The 18175-nt window shown below is 51.2% G+C and overlaps 1 long non-coding RNA gene across 1 annotated transcript; it reads left to right on the top strand.

The window, feature by feature from the left end:
• Positions 1 to 81: 81 nt before the first annotated feature.
• On the top strand, positions 82 to 17503 carry LOC128779616 (uncharacterized). The gene is made up of 4 exons (XR_011650638.1): positions 82 to 882; positions 2165 to 2269; positions 11220 to 15298; positions 15438 to 17503. It is a non-coding gene; the product is annotated as an uncharacterized lncRNA (long non-coding RNA).
• The last annotated feature ends 672 nt before the right edge of the window (positions 17504 to 18175 follow it).

Here is an 18175-nt window from a genome sequence, read left to right as displayed (position 1 = left end):
CACGTCCCCAGCCGCGCCAATCGACCGCCGAGAGCAGCGCGCCAGGCAAGAGCAAGCGACGTCCGAGTCGCCGCCCGCCTCCGGCCCGGCCCGCGACGCCGCTGCCCCCTCGTGGCCACTGCGGTACAGCCGGCGCCGCGGGGCCTGGTGGGTGCGGGAGGCTGTTCAGAAGTGGGTGGGCTCAGACTTATTTAAGCTTTTAAGTGAGAAAACGTCTCCTGAAAAGGAAGTTAACACAGTGTTTGCTTCCCCGGTAGTAGCTCCCTCTCCGAGCGCTCCGGCCGTGATCAAGGGCCGGCCATTGCGCTGTGAAGACACACGACGCCTTGCGGGGCGCCGACGAACAGCGCCCTCCCAGCTGCCAACGCCGGAGCCTGCGGAAGCCGCGGGGCGGGGAGCAGGGCAGCACAGCCGGGAGGGAGCTGCGGGTGACACCGAGCGGTACTGCGCAGTTTGCGACGCACCGAGAGCACGTGTCCCTGCTCCTCCCCGAAACGTGCGTCGCGCAGGGAGTGACAGCCCGGGCTGCGCTTGAATCCACCTGCTGACCACACCTACCTGTGTGGCGGTGAGTGAGCCCCTCGTTGTACCCACCTCCTAGGGCAATGCTGAGTAACCCCCGTTTTGCAGACGAGGGAAGGGAAACGGGGACGTGCATATATGGCAGTCTACGTGGTGAACCCCGTGCATGGGTTTGCTGCCGCTGCTGCTGTTTCTTGGAGAGCAAACACCCTGTCCGCCTTCACAAAGAAAATGTGGGTCCCCAGGCCCCAGCCCGGGGTGTGTGCACCGGGACGGTTCCCGCGGTCCCGCCCCGCCCCTCTGAGATCAGTGAGCATTCTCCAGCGCGCGCGCTCTCGCTGTATTTGTATCATTTTTAAGGTAAGTAGATTTAAAAGTCGCTTCCTGAAATAGTAATCAACTCCAGCTCTTGCAGTTGCTTTGTTTCACATATCCCGCCCCCCCCCCGTGTGTCATTTGCCCGAAGCCTGTCTTCTCATAATCTTCTATTAAATCTGCCCAATTATTCCTTTGAAGACGCCTCTCATTGGGGTTCAGCATTCATATGCCATTAATTTCAGCCTGTCTTCTGACCCTTCTCAAGCAAGTCTGGGAAACGGGCCAGAGAGCATGCAGTTTTTGTGAGGGCCGTGGTATTCCAAGCATCCTGCACGAAACCACCAACCCAGGACACCCGAGTTGCTCCCACGGCGTTTACTTATAATGCACGACCTTAATTCAGTTCCTTAAGTGAATTCTAAACAACAACATCTTTAGCTGGAAACTCTGGACTGGAGCTCTCCTCACAGCAAGCAACAGAGGTCACTGTTTCATTGTCAACAACGTATGTGGCCAGAAACATGAAGCCAACGTTTACTAAACACCTACAACACAATTGCTCTCCGTATTAACTCGTGAGCAGCTAAGATATTTAAGATCCGTGCATTCAGTTTCCCCCTTACTGTTCATCTGGTAGGTAGTTCTTAGGCCAAAGAGTTTATGAAAGTGACATAAAACTGGCAGCGTGTCAGGCTCTGGCACAGGGAGGCTGACACCCCCTTTCAGGTGTGAGTACCCGGGCCTTCGGGTGAACACCTGCACGGACGCGCTGGGCCGCTCCAGGAGGCAAAGAGCAGGGACTAGCGGGTGTCGGTGGTCTCCGGCCCCAGCACCTGGCCACGCTTTCGGCTTCGGGAGTCTGGTGGGAGGCCAGGCCTCAGGCTTTGTGAAAGGACAGGGGACGGACTATTGAAGGTGCCTATGGTACCCACGGGACAGGAAAAACCTTACTCCACGGGGTCCGGGATATCTATAAAACGTACTCAGGTATTAGAACTGACAACTGATCACTCGGGGAAGGAGATACAGTAATATACTTTTAAAAGATTTCTCTAAAACAACGGAGCATATTCTTCAAAATGTAGTTTACATAGTTACATTATAACAATCAACTCTAATTTTTATGCTTTTGTAAAAAGAAGTCATTAGGGGCCATGAAATGGCCCTGAACAATTGTATCTCTCACCTCTTCCCTTAGCATTTGGTGGCCTGGACTCTCCGTCCATCTCCACTAGAGAGAGGCCACGGGGGGTTCTCTGCTATTTCTGGAACAGGCCCAGCGTATTGGGGACATGGGTTTCTTTAATAAACTTTTTTTTTTTAGAGAAGTTTTAGGTCGAGCAGAAGGTACAGAGATTTTTCAGATAGACCTGCCCCCACTGGTGCGAAGCCCCCGCTGTCAACCCCGCCCCCGGAGCACGTGTGGTAGGTAAGTGACGAACCTATGCTGACGTACCCCTGTTAATTACCCAGACCCCAGAGCTGACAGGAGGCTGCCTCTTGGTGGCGTACCTTCTGCGGGTTTGGATCTGCCATCACAGTGTCACGCAGAGAAGCGTCACTGCCCTTAGACTCCCCAGTGCTCTGCCTGCTCCCCCTCCCCGCCCCCACCCCTGGTGACCCCTGATCTTTCCCCTGGCTCCGGGGTTTCGCCTTTTCTAGAATGTCCTACCGCTGGGAGCCTACAGGTGGAGCCTTTTCAGACTGGCTTCTTTCGCTCAGTCTACTCATTTAAGGTTCCTCCCGGTACCGTCATAGCTTTTCGGCACGTTGCTTTTTAACCACTGAGTAATATTCCGCTTCCTGGGCGGACCACAGTTTATCCATCCAGTTACCTCCCAGAGGACATCTCGGCCGCTCCCCGGTTTGGGCAATTGTGCACACAGCTGCTGTGCGCATCCGCGTGTGGCTCTCCGCGTGGGCACAAGCTTCTGGCTCCTTTGAGGAAATGCCAAGGAGCCCAACGACTGGATTGTATAGTCAGAGCACGTTTAGTTTTGTAAGAAACTGTCGGCTGTTCGTCAAAGTGACTGCACCACTTTGTGCTCCCACCAGCAAGGACTGCGGCCTTCTGTTGCTCCCCGGCCTCGCCAGCATTTGGTGGTGTCAGTCTCCGGATTTAGGTCGAGTGTGTGGTGGTGCCTCGCCGTTGCTCCAACCTGCACTTCCCTGGTGACGTATGATGGAGCGTGTGGTCATGTGTTTAATTGCCATCTGCATGTCTGCTGTGGCGATGTCTGTTTAGAGCTTTGGCCCACTTTTAAATTGGGTTCTTTGTTTTCTTGTTGACTTTTAAGATTTCTTTGTATATTTTGGACAAGGGTCTTTTATTGGCCGTGTTCTTTGCAGATGTCACTCCCAGCCTGCGGCCTGCCTGTTTCTCTTGACATTGCCTTTCACGGAAGTATTTAATTTTACTGCCCAGCTTATCAATTAGTTCTTTCACGGACACTGTCTTTGGAGTTATAGCTGAAAAGTCATTGCCATACCCAAGGTCATGTAGGTTTTCTCCTATGTTGTATCTTCCAGGAGTTTTAGGGTTTTGCGTTTTACCTTTAGGTCTCTGATCCATTCCAAGTTAACTTTTGTGGAGGGTTTAGGTCTGTGCCCAGATTCTTTCTTTCTTCCTTTCTTCCTTTCCTTCCTTTCTTTCCTTTCCTTCCTTCCTTCCTTTCTTTCTTTCTTTCGTGCATCCAGTGTCCAGGCAGCATTTGTCTCCTCTGCCGAAGGCCAGTCAACTATATTTCTGTAAATCTGACTCTGGGCTCCCTGCTCTGCTCCACTGACCTGTCCGCTCGCTCACCCACCCCGCACTGTGCTGAGGGCACTGCTGCTGCCGGAGGCTGCCACTGCGCTGCGTCAGGCTCGAACTGTGTCCCTCTCCTCCAGCGGTGTGCTGGAGGCTCTGGCCTCTCCACACACACTTCAGAGTCCGTTTGTTTATATCTACAAAATAACTGGCTGGGGTTTTATTGGGATTGCATTAAATCTGTCGATCAAGTTGGGAAGAACTGATATCTTGGCAATATTGAGTCTTCTATCCATGAACGTGAGCTCTCTCTCCACACATTTAGCTGTTCTTTCATTCTTTCAGCCGAGTTTTGTTGTTTCCTCGTGTACATCTTGTACGTATTTTGTTAGGTTTACACTTAAGTGTTTTCATTTTGAGGCGGCGCTAATTAATGTCTGCTGTATTGTGCTCTTAATCTCAGTTCCACGTGTTCGTTGCTGGCGTGCGCAGGAAAAGAGCGGCTTTTCTGAGTTAGCCTTGCATCCGGCACCCTCGCTTTAATCACTTTAATCTAATTTCTTGTTGGTAACCAGGAAGGTTTTGTCTGTTTGTTTTGTTGTTGATTGTTTTGGATTTTCTACATGGGCAATAGTGTCCTCTGCAAACAAAATCAGTTCTATTTCTTGCTTTCTAACCTGTATGCCTTTTATTTCCTGCTCTTTTTTATTGCATTTGCTGTCTGTCTGATTTTGGTATTAGGATAATGCTGGCCTGAGGGAGTGAGTTAGGGAGGATTTCCTTGGCTTCTATCTTCTGAAAAAGATTGTAGGGAATTTGCAGAATATTTTCCTTAAATGTTTAGTAAAAATTCTCCAGTGAACCGATCTGGGCCTTGTGCCTTTTGTTCTGGAAGGTTATTCACTGTGGATACAGTTTCTTGAATAGATACATGCCTATTTTGGTTATTTATTTCTTCTCGTGTGAGTTTTAGGGGATTGTCGTTCAAGGAATTGCTTCATTTCTCCTAGATCGTCACACTCATGGGCCTGGAGCTGTTTACAATAGCCCTTCCTTATTCTTCTAATGCCCGCGGGGCCTGTAGTTGTACCCCCTCTTTCATTCCCGATATGAATAATTTGTGTCCTCTCTCTTTATCTTAGCCTGCCTAGGGACTTGTGGGTTTTATTGATCTTTCCAAAGAACTAGCTTTTGATTGTATTGATTATTCTTGATTGATTATAGAATTTCCCTGAATCCCACTTCGCACATTTTGTTAAGTCGTCTTTTCCTTTAGTCCAAAATATATTTTTAAATTTCTCTTGAGATTTCTTCTTTGACTGATGTGTTATTTAGATGTGTGCTGTTTAACGTCCATACATTTGGGGACTTTGGGCCTATATTTCTCTTGATTTCTAATGTAGTTCCATTTGGTCTAAGAACAGACACTGTATGATTTCTATTATTTTCATGTGTCATGGTGTGTTTTATGACCCAGAATGTGGTCGGTTTTGGCGAATGGTCCATGTGAGCTTGAGAGAAATGTGTGTTCTGCTGTCAGATAAAGTGGTCCGCACACGCCCATTCTGTGCGGTGAACTGGAGGTGTACCTGGGTTCCCCTGCGCGCTGATTCTCTGCCTGCAGCTCTGTGCATTTCTGACAGCGAAGGGCCCGAAGCCTCCAGCCAGGGGGCGGGTGCATCCGTGTCTCCCTGCGGCTCTGCCCATTTCTGTCTGGTATTCCCACACGGCGCTGTGCGAGCTCACCTGCTCTGTCTCCTGGGAGAACGGGCCCCTCGTCCTGTACTGTCTGTCTTTCTCCCCGACAACGCTCTTCACTCTGAAGTCCGCTCTTTTTGAAATTGATACGTCTACCGTTGCTTTCTTTTGATTAGTCTTAGTTAGCATAGTGTTATCTTTCTCCGTACATCTATTTTAATCCCTATGTGTCTTTGTATTTCATGTGGATTTCTTGTCGGTAACCTAGAGTTGGGTCTTGCTTTTGTGATTGAGTTTGACACTTTATGTCTTTTAATTGGTACATTTGTACCATTGATATTCAAAGTAATCATTGATAGGGTAATTATTGATACATGCCGTAATTGTTACTGCTTTTCAATTTCTTGATTTCCATTTCTGTCTTCCACTCTTTTTCTGCCTTCATTGATCATTTTATTATTTCATTTTTTTTCTCCTTTCTTAACATACCAGTTCTACTCTTTCTTTTAGTAATCGATCTAGAGTTTGCAATCCATATTTACAATAAATCCAAGTCTCATTCAAATAACACTATATTTACAAACGATAAAATAAAATAAGGTTAATTCATACCAAATGGGATTTTTGCAAACTCTTTTCAGCAGAGGATATAATTTGTGAATTAAATTTATTTTAATTATGTAATGAATACTATGACTGCAGACATGATAAAACCTATTATTTAAAAAGATAAAACAAACAGAACAAAACAAAACACAACCACTATACTGCCGCACAGGGAGTAGAGCACCTTAGAGTAACGAAGTAACACTAGTCCCGGCCCTTGGGTCGTGGCTTTCATCCATTTCACTTGGACACAGGCTACATAAGCACAGCCATGTGTGTGTACACGCACTCACACACATGTGACTTGTATGCATACGCACCTGTAGCTGAACGGTGTTGTCATAATAAAGTATTATTGGGTTGGCCAAGAAGCCCATGTAGTTTTTTCCATAAAATAATAAACACGTTTTTCATTTTCACCAATAACTTTATTGACTTGGATTTTTTGAGTATGTGGGCTCTCTCCCGTGTGGTGGAATGTTGTTTGTTCTCAATCACTGTCTGGATTTGATCTCTATCGACTTCACCTGGTCTACCTGACCGTGGAGCAGCGTCCAGTGAGAAATCTCCAGCACGAAACGCTGCAAACCACCTTCTCCACACACAGCACAGATCTTTTTTTTGCATTTCAGTTGTGTTTTTACCTTTCTTGAAATAATAAAGCATAATATGCCAAACATATTGTGTATCTTCTTCCATCTTCAATATTAAAATGGTTACACAAAAATTCACCAATTTTGATAAGTTTTTTAAATGCACACTGATATGACAGCTGTCATGATACAATCTAACAAAATTGTTTCAAATGAGGTTAAAGACAACTAAGCCATCATATTAAAAATCCAAATGAACTTTTTGGCCAACCCAATATTCTGAAAAACTGATATTTGTTAGATCAATTAAGAATAAGAAAAAGTAAAGGTTTTTTGGAAAGATTTTATTTATTTATTTTTAGAGAGAGGGGAAGGGAGGGGGAAAGAGAAGGAGAGAAACATCGATGTGCTAGAGAACCCAGCCCACTGAGCCACACCAGTCAGGGCTAGAAAATGAAAGTTTTAATTTTACCGTCTCCAGTATTCCTGCTTTCTTCATGTAGATATGCGTTTCTAACTTATATCACTTTTCTTCTCTCCGAAGACCTAACTTCTTTAACATTTCTTACAAGACTTCTACTGGCAACAGACCCTCACACGTTTTATTTGTCTGCGGGAGTCTTCATTTCCCAGGGTACAGGATTCTAGGTTGGTGGTTTTTTCTCTCAACACTTTAAATAGTTCCCTCCACTTTCTTCTTGCACACATGGTTTTTAAGTGAGAGGTAATTCTGATTTTTGTTCCTCTGTGTGTAAGGTATTTTTTCCTCTGGCTTCTATCAGGCTTTCTCTTTACCTTCCAGTTTCTGTAGTTTAAAATGATGTGCCCCGGCTAGACTTTTGGTTTAGTTTCTTCTTTTCCGGGCATTTGCCCTCCTTGCTGTCCTCTGAACTTCTGGGTCTGGGGTTTGGTGTCCGACGTTAATTTGAGGAAGTGCTCAGCCCCAGTTTCAAACATTTCTTTTTCTTTCTCCTCCTGCTGGTATTCCCATCACACTTATGTTATACCTCCCATGGCTGCCCATCGTTCACGGATGCTGTTGTCTTTTTTCAGGGTTTTGTTTTTTCTGTTTGCTTTTCAGTTCAGAACTTTTCCCCTGCGATAGCGTCCAGCCCGGAGATTCTGCCCTCAGTCACGCCCACTCTGCTGCAGGCCCACCCAGGGCTCCCCTCACTGCTGCTGTGGGGTTCGATCACCAGCATTTCTCTGGCTCTTTCTCAGAGAAGCCACTTCTCTGCTTGCATTTCCCTTCTGTTCTTGAATGTTGCCCACGTACCCGTTAGAGCCCTTTGCATATTAATTCCAGCTGCTTTCAGTTTCTGATCTGATCATTCCAACATCCCTACCCCAGTATATGAATCTGCTCCCGATTCCTCTCTCTCTCTCTCCCCCTCTCTCCCTTTGGGTTTTTGTTTTTTTGTTTTTTTTTTTTTTGCCTTTTAGTAGGCCTTGTAGTAGTTTCTCGATAGCCACACGACGTGCTGGGTAAAATGAACTTCAGTAAAAAGGTGTTAGTGCCGTGTGGTCAGGTAAGGGGGGAGGGAAGCATGTTCTAGTCTGGTGACGCGCCTGAGTCATTTGCTGAGCCCGAGCCCCTGGACAGGGAGGCTGGCACGTGCTTCTCCAGCCTCCTGCCCCCTTTTTATTAGACAGCGTGGCCGGACTGGGCCGGAGTTCGCCGTTTCTCTTCCCCGGGTCAGCGAGGTTCCGGTGAAGCCGCGGCGGACCAGTCTCTGGTGAGCTAGTCTCCCCTGAGGGCAGGCCTTGTTCCGGGAAGAGCGTGCTCCGTGCTCCGGCACATTCCAGAGTGGCCCCTCTCCCCAGCCGGGGCAGAGGAGGTTTTCTCTGATTTGACTGTGAGAACCTGGCAGAGGTGCCGAAAGTAAAACCGCTGAGAGTGCGGGGTCTCCCTGGAGCCGTGCAGGCCGAGCTCCCAGCCGGTCCTGGGTTGCAGGTGTTCCCACCCCAGCGCTGGTTCCTGCAGCAGTTTCCACGCTGGTAAGCTGTGATTTTCTACATCTTCCCATCGGTCTCGCCAGCTCGGGTTCAGTGGTTCGCCCTGCGACCTCAGTTCTCTTACAGATCTGAGAGTTGATTTTTCAGCTTTTTCAAAAGCTCTTTACTTCTTGTTAGTGGGGAGAGGGGTCAGAAAATAACTTTCCTCCCACTTTTGAAGTCCTTCTGGCTGGGCTAATCATCAAATTAACGCGAGACAGATTCACAGGAGAACAGGTCCAAAATGTGTTCCGGATGTGCGTGCAGAGCGGGCGGGGGCACGAGAACAGGAGACCGGTACATGCCCTGGGCGGTGGAGGGCTGTGTGCCTCTGGGTGAGCGTGGGAGTGGAACGCCAGGGTGTGGGAGCGCAGAGGGAAGGCTGGCAGTCTGCAGGTGGGGGGGGAAGAGCAAGCACGACCTAAACACTGCGTGCTGGCCCACTCAGGGACAGCAGGACGCAGAGGGGTCTGAGGACGGGCTGTACTCGGTTTCTCCGTCTGCCAGACCTCGTCCACTTTGTGATGCTAAGGCGGTGCTCTCTTCCTAGAAGCAGGTTTTTCTGTCTGAATTCCTTTAGACGGGTAAGAGGGGGCGGTGTCACAGGTTCTTTGAGTCTTTTGTTTCCCAATAACCTGCTTGAAATCGATATCCCAAAATGCATATTTGCTGGTGGCAAAACTTTGGTCACCTCGTCAGAATGGAGTGGCAACTTCCAGACGACTTCCCTGCCAAACCAGAACCGGAACTTGCCTCAGGGTTGCGTCTCTGCGGCTTCTGCTGCCTGGCACCCTGCTCCCCGGAGAGCCACCGAGAGGAGACTTTGCTTTGTGCAGAACCAGTGGGGCTCCTCCTCTGTCCTCCATCCTGGGAGAGCCCGGGAGTGGGGTGGAGGGAGCCCGGGTCCCGGAGTCACCAGCCCCGGTTGGACTCCGTGAGAGAAGAAATCTTGGTTGGGCAGGCCGCCGAGGTTGCGAGGTTTCTGAGGCAGCTGCCTTTAATTATCCCCATCAATAGCCCTCCCTCCCTCTCTCCCCGCCTCCAGCACTCACTGTCCTTGTGGCACTTGCCACCTAACACAGACACATCCATACTTTCACTGCCGCCCCACTACAAAGCAGACCTTTCAGGACAGCGGGTTTGTTCTGGGCACTGGGGGTGCAACAATGGCAGACCCCCCATGGGGGTTCGTTCAGTGAGTGAAGGAGGGGGACCCCTTATTTGCCTCCTAGGGGTCAGGTCTTCTCTGAGTTCCTCCTGTGACGGGGTCCCTTTGCCGGTGACCCACTGCTGTCAGCTGGGATCATTTCCAAGGGCCCCTGGCGACCCTCCTAAGTCAGCCACCTTGCAGTTCGCTCTGTCACCCAGAACAGCCCCCCACCAGTTAATTCCCTGAGATTGCTGGAAATGTCACCATTGACTACTTTATATTGGTATCTGGCTATTTATATAGTGTTGTGAATGGCACTATATTTATATTTTACTTGAAACCTCTTTGTATAATGTATCAAGAATTACATCAATATATACGTAGGATTTTATAGGCACTTCCACCTTTTAAAATCTTATTTCCTGCTGTGTCTGCTCTGTGGGCAGAGCAGAGTTTATCATCTCTGCTGTCACAGAGAACACCCAACCGCAGAGATAGGGGTGGGGGTGGTCTCTGCTGAGGTCACTTGCCTGGGGTTGGCCCAGCGGCTACTCAGCTCTCCTGAGAAATTCCCTGGTCTGAATCATAGGTTTTCCTCTGCTGGCTCCTCAAAGCTGCTATTATGGCTCCATTTTGACCACTTGCTAGAAGCTGTGTGGCTCAGATTCGATGGAAGGCCGGATTCAAAGAGGGCGCTGTGTCTGAAAGAAAGGAAAGAGGGGCTGAGACCACGTGCTGTGTCCCTGCGTCTGCCCGGCTTGCTCGGCTTCAATGGGACCGTATGCTCCACGTGGGCAGGGGTCTTTTACCGGCCTCGTGCACCACCGTACGCCCAGCATTTCAACCAAATAACCGTGCGAGCGAATGAATGAACACACGAGTCTTTCCGAACCTTTCTTAGTCTGCACAATGGGACTAAAAATAACTCACTTCATGGGGTTATACCAGGATTCAGGGAAGTAGTAATTCCATTTGGTGTTGTATAATGCTCTCAGTGTAGAAGTACTTTAGTATAGTTTAAAACATACTCCAATTCCTGGTACCAGGTTCCCAGATGGTGTGACGCGTGCTGGAGGTGAGTGAGGGCTCCCTGACGTAGACACAGTTGCACATTTGGACTCTGCGGCCTTCGCGTCTCCCAAGTGGTATTTACAGTGGAGAACACGCCCCAAGTGCCTAAAAAACCCTCCCCCGCTCTTGAGCAAACCGTCACTCCCTGGCACCGTGCCGTCACACGCGGCTACTCCTGCCCCACAGTTGAGCCAAGAACCTGACTCAGCTCCCACGGCCTGGCAGCCGCTCCCCGGTGTCCTAAGTTAGCGCGGGTGTAGAACGGTGTCCTCTTATAGATGCCTTGCCCCGTGGGCTTCCTTCCCGTCCCCTTTTGAACCATGGCCTCTGTTTTCCTTCCCCTCGTCACTATACACACACACACACACACACACACACCCCCAAATTCACAGTTTGTGAGTGGAATTCCTCCGTCGTTGGTACCAGGAGTCAGAAATTGTCAAGCCAAGGCCTGAATCCAGCCTTCTGTTTAGTTTGAGCCGCATTTAAAGTGTGTATCACTTCTCGTTTGTTCAAGATGCGCGTGGATCCCTGACGGGAGGTGTGGCCGCACGGAGCCAGCATTTCTGCATCGCGGTTATTAGCTGGTTCCCTTCGGCAGCGCGAGTCCTTGTGAGTTACCAGAGTCCTCCCGGCTCCTCGGTGTCCTGGACCCAAGACTCCCCCACCTTCCACCTCAGCCCCTGTAGACATAGGAGAGCCTGTCCCCCCACGTCTCCCGGGACAGAAGCAGTCACCGCAGTAGCTTCATGTGGACGGTTCCAGGTGCTGTCGGCCGTGGCCACGTTCTGGGCTCCACACCCAGCTGCAAATCCGTTCTGCGTCTCTCTCACAGAAAGTCTGCCAGTGGGCCCTCCCTGCCTCCCTTCCACCGGGGCATAAGGAAGATACCTGCTTCATGGCTCCGAGTGCTATGCGGCGGTGGCAGCAGGAAAGCGTGGAACTTGAGGGAGCAGGAAGGGAGTTTGGGCGGTAGGCAGAGAAGGCTTTCTGAAGCAAGCAGCACCCCCAAATTGACTGATTTAAGCTCCAGTGGGGCAAGAAAGGGGAGAGGATAGCTTTTATTCTGGGACAGTTGATAGAAGCCAGACCTCAAAACCCATTCGGCCACCTTCATTCTTTGTACTGATAGTTGAGTGTCTGCGATGTGGTGGGAAATGACCAGAGAGAGAGTGTGGACAAGAGCCAGGAGCCACAGGCCAGTGACAGGCGGCCCCCTTCAGCGCTCCGCTTCCTCCGCGTGCACAGAAGCAGGGGTCGAAGACATCAGAGGAAACTTAGGAGCATGACATCTTAGACAACAAGAGGGAAAAAATTCAAGGAAGAGAGGGAAAAAGTCACATCGGAAAAAGATCAAAAGCATCATTGGATTTAGCCAAAGAAGTCATTCAGTGGGCTCACAGGGTCCACTCCCGTAGGCGAGCCCAGGCCGCCGCCTCCTGGTCGGCTCCCCCGATGCTGATGTTGGCATGTGGACACATTCCTGGTAGAGCCGGCTTCCACTGCTGCCCCGCCTCTCACCTCCTGCCTGTACCCTGAAGTCGGTCCCTCTTCTCCATCCAAGTCACCACCCTGCGTCTCGGCTGTATCTCTCACTCTGTTGGATGGTGGCCGGGTCCTCAAAAATGCCGTGAAATCATTAACTTTCCACTTGTGCCATACCAGCTTCCCCGCCCTCCCCATTTCCTCGCAGGCTGTGTGCCAGTAGGGCCCTGGAGTTTGTTGCTCACAGACCCCTTCCTCTGCCTGGGTGCCCCCCTCTTTCCACCTGCTTGGCAAACCTGTCTGTGAACCTTCCGCTGAGGCTGTGCCTCTTCCACCACGAAGCTGCTCTTGGCAAGCCTGGCAGAATAGCGCGCCCCTTCCCCTGTGTTCTCACCGCGCTCCGGCGGCCACTCTCCCGCTGGGTCATGGACTCATTCCAGTCTACGCGTCTGCCCCCTGATGGGTTTTGGGGTGAACATTCCGAGGGTCGGAGGTCATGGTTTTCCAGGCTGGCGCTGCCCTTGGTTCATACCCACCTCTCCAACCATCCTGACGGCAGGCACACGGGGGACTCGGTTCCTGCCAGCTGGAAGCCCCCACAGGAGCGGGGACATGAACCCACTTGGGAAGAAGAAGCGAAGGAGAGGTTTGGGGGCACACCCAGAGCGCTTCAGATCCTGGATATGGAAGTGGAAAGAATCTTCCATCTTCATCCTCAGGGGGGAAAAAAGTCATTCATAAAGTTGGAATATAGGTTATCGGGGAGAGAAGAGAAAAGGGGAAAGAACCTAGTGGCCAGAGAGAAGCCCTCCCACCGAAGTGCTCTCTCCATCTGTCTGTCTCTCCCCAGCGCAGCTCTGTCTGTCTGTCTCTCCCCCAGGGCAGCTCTGTCTGTCTTGATGATGAATTCCAAGGGGGCCTTTATCTTATTAACATCAGAACTCCATTTACTGACCTTTCCCTGAAGGTCAGAAACTGCAGGAGAATCTAAATTCAAAGAAGTAAGGAGAAGAAAACTTAGCAGAATAAACAACCACACAAGAAAACCTAAATGAAAATTAGGGGTAGATTTTCACCATCTTCTCTAAGACACCTGCCCAAGCACACTGACTGAAGCCTCTGGGATAGCAGCCGACTTGGTACCTAAGGGAACATTCATCACACCGAGAACGAAGTCAGCCCAGCGCTCCAGGGGCCTGGCCGTTACACCTCAGACGCAGTAAAACCATGTGCTGCTCTGGGCATCTAGCACACAGGAGATGCTGCACAGCAGACCCGTCACCGAAATACGAGCTGTAAATAGCATGTGAGCTCCAAACAATGTTTTAAGTAAGAGGCCACCCGTTCCGATACCCCCATGGGACAGGCAAGGAGGCCAACAGGCCTGGTGAGGGGGAGGAAGTGGGCGGGACTTGGGGGGCCCTGGGGAGTTGAGGCGAGCCCTCCCACCTCCAGGCGACCGGAGACTCAGTCCTCCTTGGTCTCATGAGGAAAGAAGGGCCCCGTGTTGCCATATGGCTTGCTTTTTCTAAGAAGCCAGAAATCCTGATTTGTGCATAAAGTGTCCCGATTCTTAAAACGTGCATCAAATACCACGAGTCCCAGGGCAGCACTCACTGGACTGGCTTCCAGGTCGCCGCACCCGCTCTGGAAGTCCGCATGGCCCCTTGACCCCGGCTGGAGAAGGAGAAGGAGCGCGGAGCCTGCGTGGTGGCGCTGGGTGCCACGGGCTCTCCGCCTCCTGGACACGTGAAAGGTCTTCAGGGAGGCCAGGCCAGGTACACAGCAGACATCGGGACAAACACGCATTTCCAGTTCCTCCTTGATGATGACAAATGTCATTCAAATGTCCCCTGTCATAACAGGAAAAGGCGGGGTGCTTGTGATCAAACATTTCTCCCATCCCGCTCTATGCCCATTAGCCCAACTAAGAGAGCGTGTTTATAAGACTGAGGGGAGAGTGGAGGCGTGGCGGGACGGTCCAGGTGAGGGACCAGGTGACTTCTCATTGGCCCGACATCAACGAGGCCGCACAAAGGTCTGCAGAGCCGCTGAGTGCCATTGTCCCTGGCCGCCAACCGGACTCGAGACAAACACAGAGACAGCCCTGCAAAAGGAAAAGGCACGCACTGCGGCCTCAGTGAATCCACACACACGCGTCAGATGCTGCTTTCGTAGCGGATGAATTCTAAAGGCTAAGATGCAGCGAAATAAAACATTTGCTGTGAACATGGACAATTGTTCTTCTTGTTTGCGGAAATCTTGTGAGTGAATTCCTTGTAAATGCAAAGAATCCTCTGAACGTGCGGGACAGGTATGTAAAGGGTCCATATAAGTGTATCTAAGTAAATCCATGTTCTATGTGAAATACGGTGCCAGGACCTGGAGATGAGTCTAACGGCCAAATCAAGCAGCAGAAAAACAGTAAACCTGCGTTGTGTTCTAAGAGCACTATCGTCTATGAACTCCCAGTTACAGAATCGACCGGGCACGGGGATGTAACGCCTGGCATCGGGAAAATGGTCCACAAGGGCACAATGACTCTGCATGGTGGCGGGCAGGCACCAGACCTGATCACGCTGCAGATGTCAAGTCCCCTGCCGCGTACCTGCACCTGCCAGCATGTCGCTCGCCAGCCACGCTTCACTAAGTTAAAGGACAAGGCGTCATCATCCAGGCGGAGCATTCAGGGCCTGGGCTTCACACCTGGACACAGGGGCCAGGGGGTCGGGCACCAGCAGACGCTCCACGCTGCTGCTCCCATGTCTGAGGAGGGCGTCGGCGCTGCCTGGCAGGGCCTGTCAGAGCCAAGCCCTTGGGGACAAGCAATCTGCCCCGGTGAGACAGCCAGGCCCGTCCTCCGTGTCAGCAGGACTCAGTGGGACTCAGCGGAACCAAGGTCCACGCTAAGCCAAAGTACTGCTCAGGGAGGAGGCGAGTCTTCCTGCCTAGACAAACTGCGGCTCTTCTCCTTTAGAACGAGTCCAAAGGAACTTCTCAGTATTGTCGGTCTGTGCCGCTCGCAGGAGACTGGGCTCCCATAAAACACAAGCCAAGCGTGAGCAGCAGACGTACATGCCGCCTGGACCTGAAGCTTCCCAAGTGCACGTGGTACGTGGGGTCCCTGAGCAGGCCAGTGTGGGGGCGCTGTTTGTCCTTAGTCCAACCTTCGGTCTGTCTGAGGGGCGCCTGTGATGGGAGAGCGAAGACTCTCCGTCTCTGCTCAGACGGGTCCATGCGTACTTCTCAGGTCTTCCCGGACATGCGGGACGGGGAAGGAAGGGCCCCGCGGTGAAACCCACTGCAGGAGCTGCCAGCCGGTGGAGACTGTTCAGGATGCTCCTGCTGGCTTCCCCCTCGCTGTTCAAAGGGCCCGAGGGACTGGCCGTGCTTAGTTCATCCACCAACAGCACTGCTCGAGCGACTAGTGCACCGAACTCGAGGTACAAATGCGAATGAATTACAGGTACCGGCTGCGCGGGAACGGGGGAGGGAGGTGGGTGCAGAGAGTGCGGACACAGGCCACTCGGTCATCTCACTGCAGTGCGCACACTTATGGAGACACACACACACGTGTGTATGTTAACAATGTGGATGAATATATGTATGTATACGTGTGTATATCACATGCATGTATAAAACACCAAGTGCTAGTTCACTCAAAGTGCCGTGTGAACCGCATCACAAACATTATCACACTTAACATTCCGTTCCCCCAGAAGGGTTGTTTTGGGGCTTGTCATTTCCAAATTACAAAGCAGGAAGTTGAGACCCAGGGGATCCCTGACCTTCCTAAGCTCACAGAGCTGGTGAGTGGAGGCGTGGGATGGACCTCAGGCACGCCGGACACCGGCCCAGGTTTCGGCCCCCTGCACTGGGCTCCTCTTGCCCGAAGGACACAGAGGAGCCAGGCCAAGGCCAGGGGACTGGGTTTCGACTTTGTTTTTACTGTACATGTGTTGAACAGGCATTAAACTCACATGATTCAGAACTCCATGACGAAGTACGCAGTGGGAAGCTGTGCCCCACCCTGTCCACTCCGCGCCTCCAGCCCCCCTCCCGCCCTGTCCAAAGTCCCTATGATGTCAGGGGTCCCCCACACTGATACGGTCCCCCTCCCCTCCATCACGCACTGGGCTGGTTGGTCTGCGGCTCCTTCACTAACTTAATGATGTGCCTCAGTAATAGCTCCGAGTGGGCCTGCAGGGAAGGTGCCCTCTGGTGGACGTTTCTGGGTACTGTCTTGACCGTGCTGCCTTACTACTTTCCCGCATGGGATGCAGTAATTTTTCTGTCTGTTCTTTCGGGTTTTTCTGGCCTCTCAATAAGACGAGCAATAACGAGTGTTAGAGAGGTTGTGTAGATAAAGGAACCTCATTCGCTGCTGGTGGGAATGTAAACTGGTGCAGCCACCATGGAAAACAGCGTGGAGGCGCCTCAGAAAATTAACAATAGAGTTACCACAGGACCCAGCAGCCCCTCTTCCGGCGTCTACCCAAAAAACTTTGAACACACCTCTTTGTAAAGACATACTGTGCTCACTGCAGCCCTATTCACGGTGGCCGAGCTGGAGACACCCGCGGTGCCCTTCTGCACTGGAGGACTGCGGGGAGAGGTGTGCTGCGTGTACACAGTGGGACGCTGCTCGGCCCTGCGGACAGACGGAATGTTCCTGCGGACAGACGGAATACTGCCATTTGCGGCAACACGGGTGGGTCTTGAGAGTGTCGCACTAGGGGGATCAAGTCAGACAGAACGAGTCAAAAACCATTTGGTTTCACTCATATGTGGGATAAGACACTGAAAGCAACAAACGAACAAACGAGAAAACATAAACAACAGCAGACACAGACAAAGGCATGGTGGTGACCGGAGGGGAGGGGTGGGGGGGACAAGGAAGAGGGTGCAGGGGTCAAATACACAGTGACGACAGGAAACTGGACTTTGGGGGGTGAGCACACAGCGCGATAGACAGAGGGTGTGTCAGAGAAATGTCCACTCGAAACTTACATAATGTTATTAGCCAATGTCTCCCCAGAAAATGCATTCTAAAACAATCTCCTGGCTTTGTGCCAGCTCTCATCTTCCGCCACCTCTCTGAAGTAGCTGGCCGGGGCTGCTTCCATTGTACAGCTCGACTGACGTCCACAGCCTGGGGTTGCCCGCCTCCCCTCTTTCGTTGCCATTTCTCTTCTGCCTCCTTCCGCATCTCTTTTTTTCCAGGGAGCTTCCCATTGCGTGGTTTCAGCTCTCAAGTGTATACATGAAATCTCAGACTCACCCCCTCCTTGCTTGGCTTCTCGGCAGGCGCTTGGAAAGGAAGGATGAGAACGTGGCCCCCAGGCCCTGCCCCGGTGGCCCGGCCGGCACGTGGAGGGTCAGCTCTGCCGCATCCTGCCATTTCCATGGCCATTCTGCCAACTGCTCCTGAGGAGCCTGACAGGGGTCACCTTCTCTTTTCATTCAGTTGGTTTTAGTTTCCAGTGTTTCAGTTACAGGTGGCGTGCAATATTGTATCGCTTTCAGGACTACAGTGTAGTGATTTGACATTCACATGCCTCACACAGTGGCCGCCTCCAGTCCAGTGCGCCCCCGACACGCCGCATAGTCACTGCGGTATTCCCGACGTGTTCCCGACGCCGGGCTTCACAGCTTTGTGGATGTTCTGTCACCCCTGTCTGTGCTACTACCCCTCACCTTTTTCACCCAGCCCCCGACTCCCTCCCCGGTGGCGTCTCTCAGTCTGTTCTCTCTGCCTGTGACTATGTTTCTGTTTGGGACTTAATCAAACTAAAAAGTTTCTACACATGAAGAAAACCACCAACAAAATGAAAAGACAACCTACTGAATGAAAAGATATTTACCAATGATACAGCCAATCAGGGGTTAATATCCAAACTATGTAAGGAACTCACACAACTTAACAACCAAAACAACCAGTCTGATTACAAAATGAGCAAAGAACCTGAACAGACATTTCTTCAAAGA

Source organism: Desmodus rotundus, chromosome 1 (genome assembly GCF_022682495.2).
Source record: "Desmodus rotundus isolate HL8 chromosome 1, HLdesRot8A.1, whole genome shotgun sequence".
Lineage (NCBI taxonomy): Eukaryota > Metazoa > Chordata > Mammalia > Chiroptera > Phyllostomidae > Desmodus > Desmodus rotundus.
The sequence above is the reverse complement of the archived record's forward strand: the minus strand, read 5'-3'. Positions and strand labels throughout refer to the sequence as shown.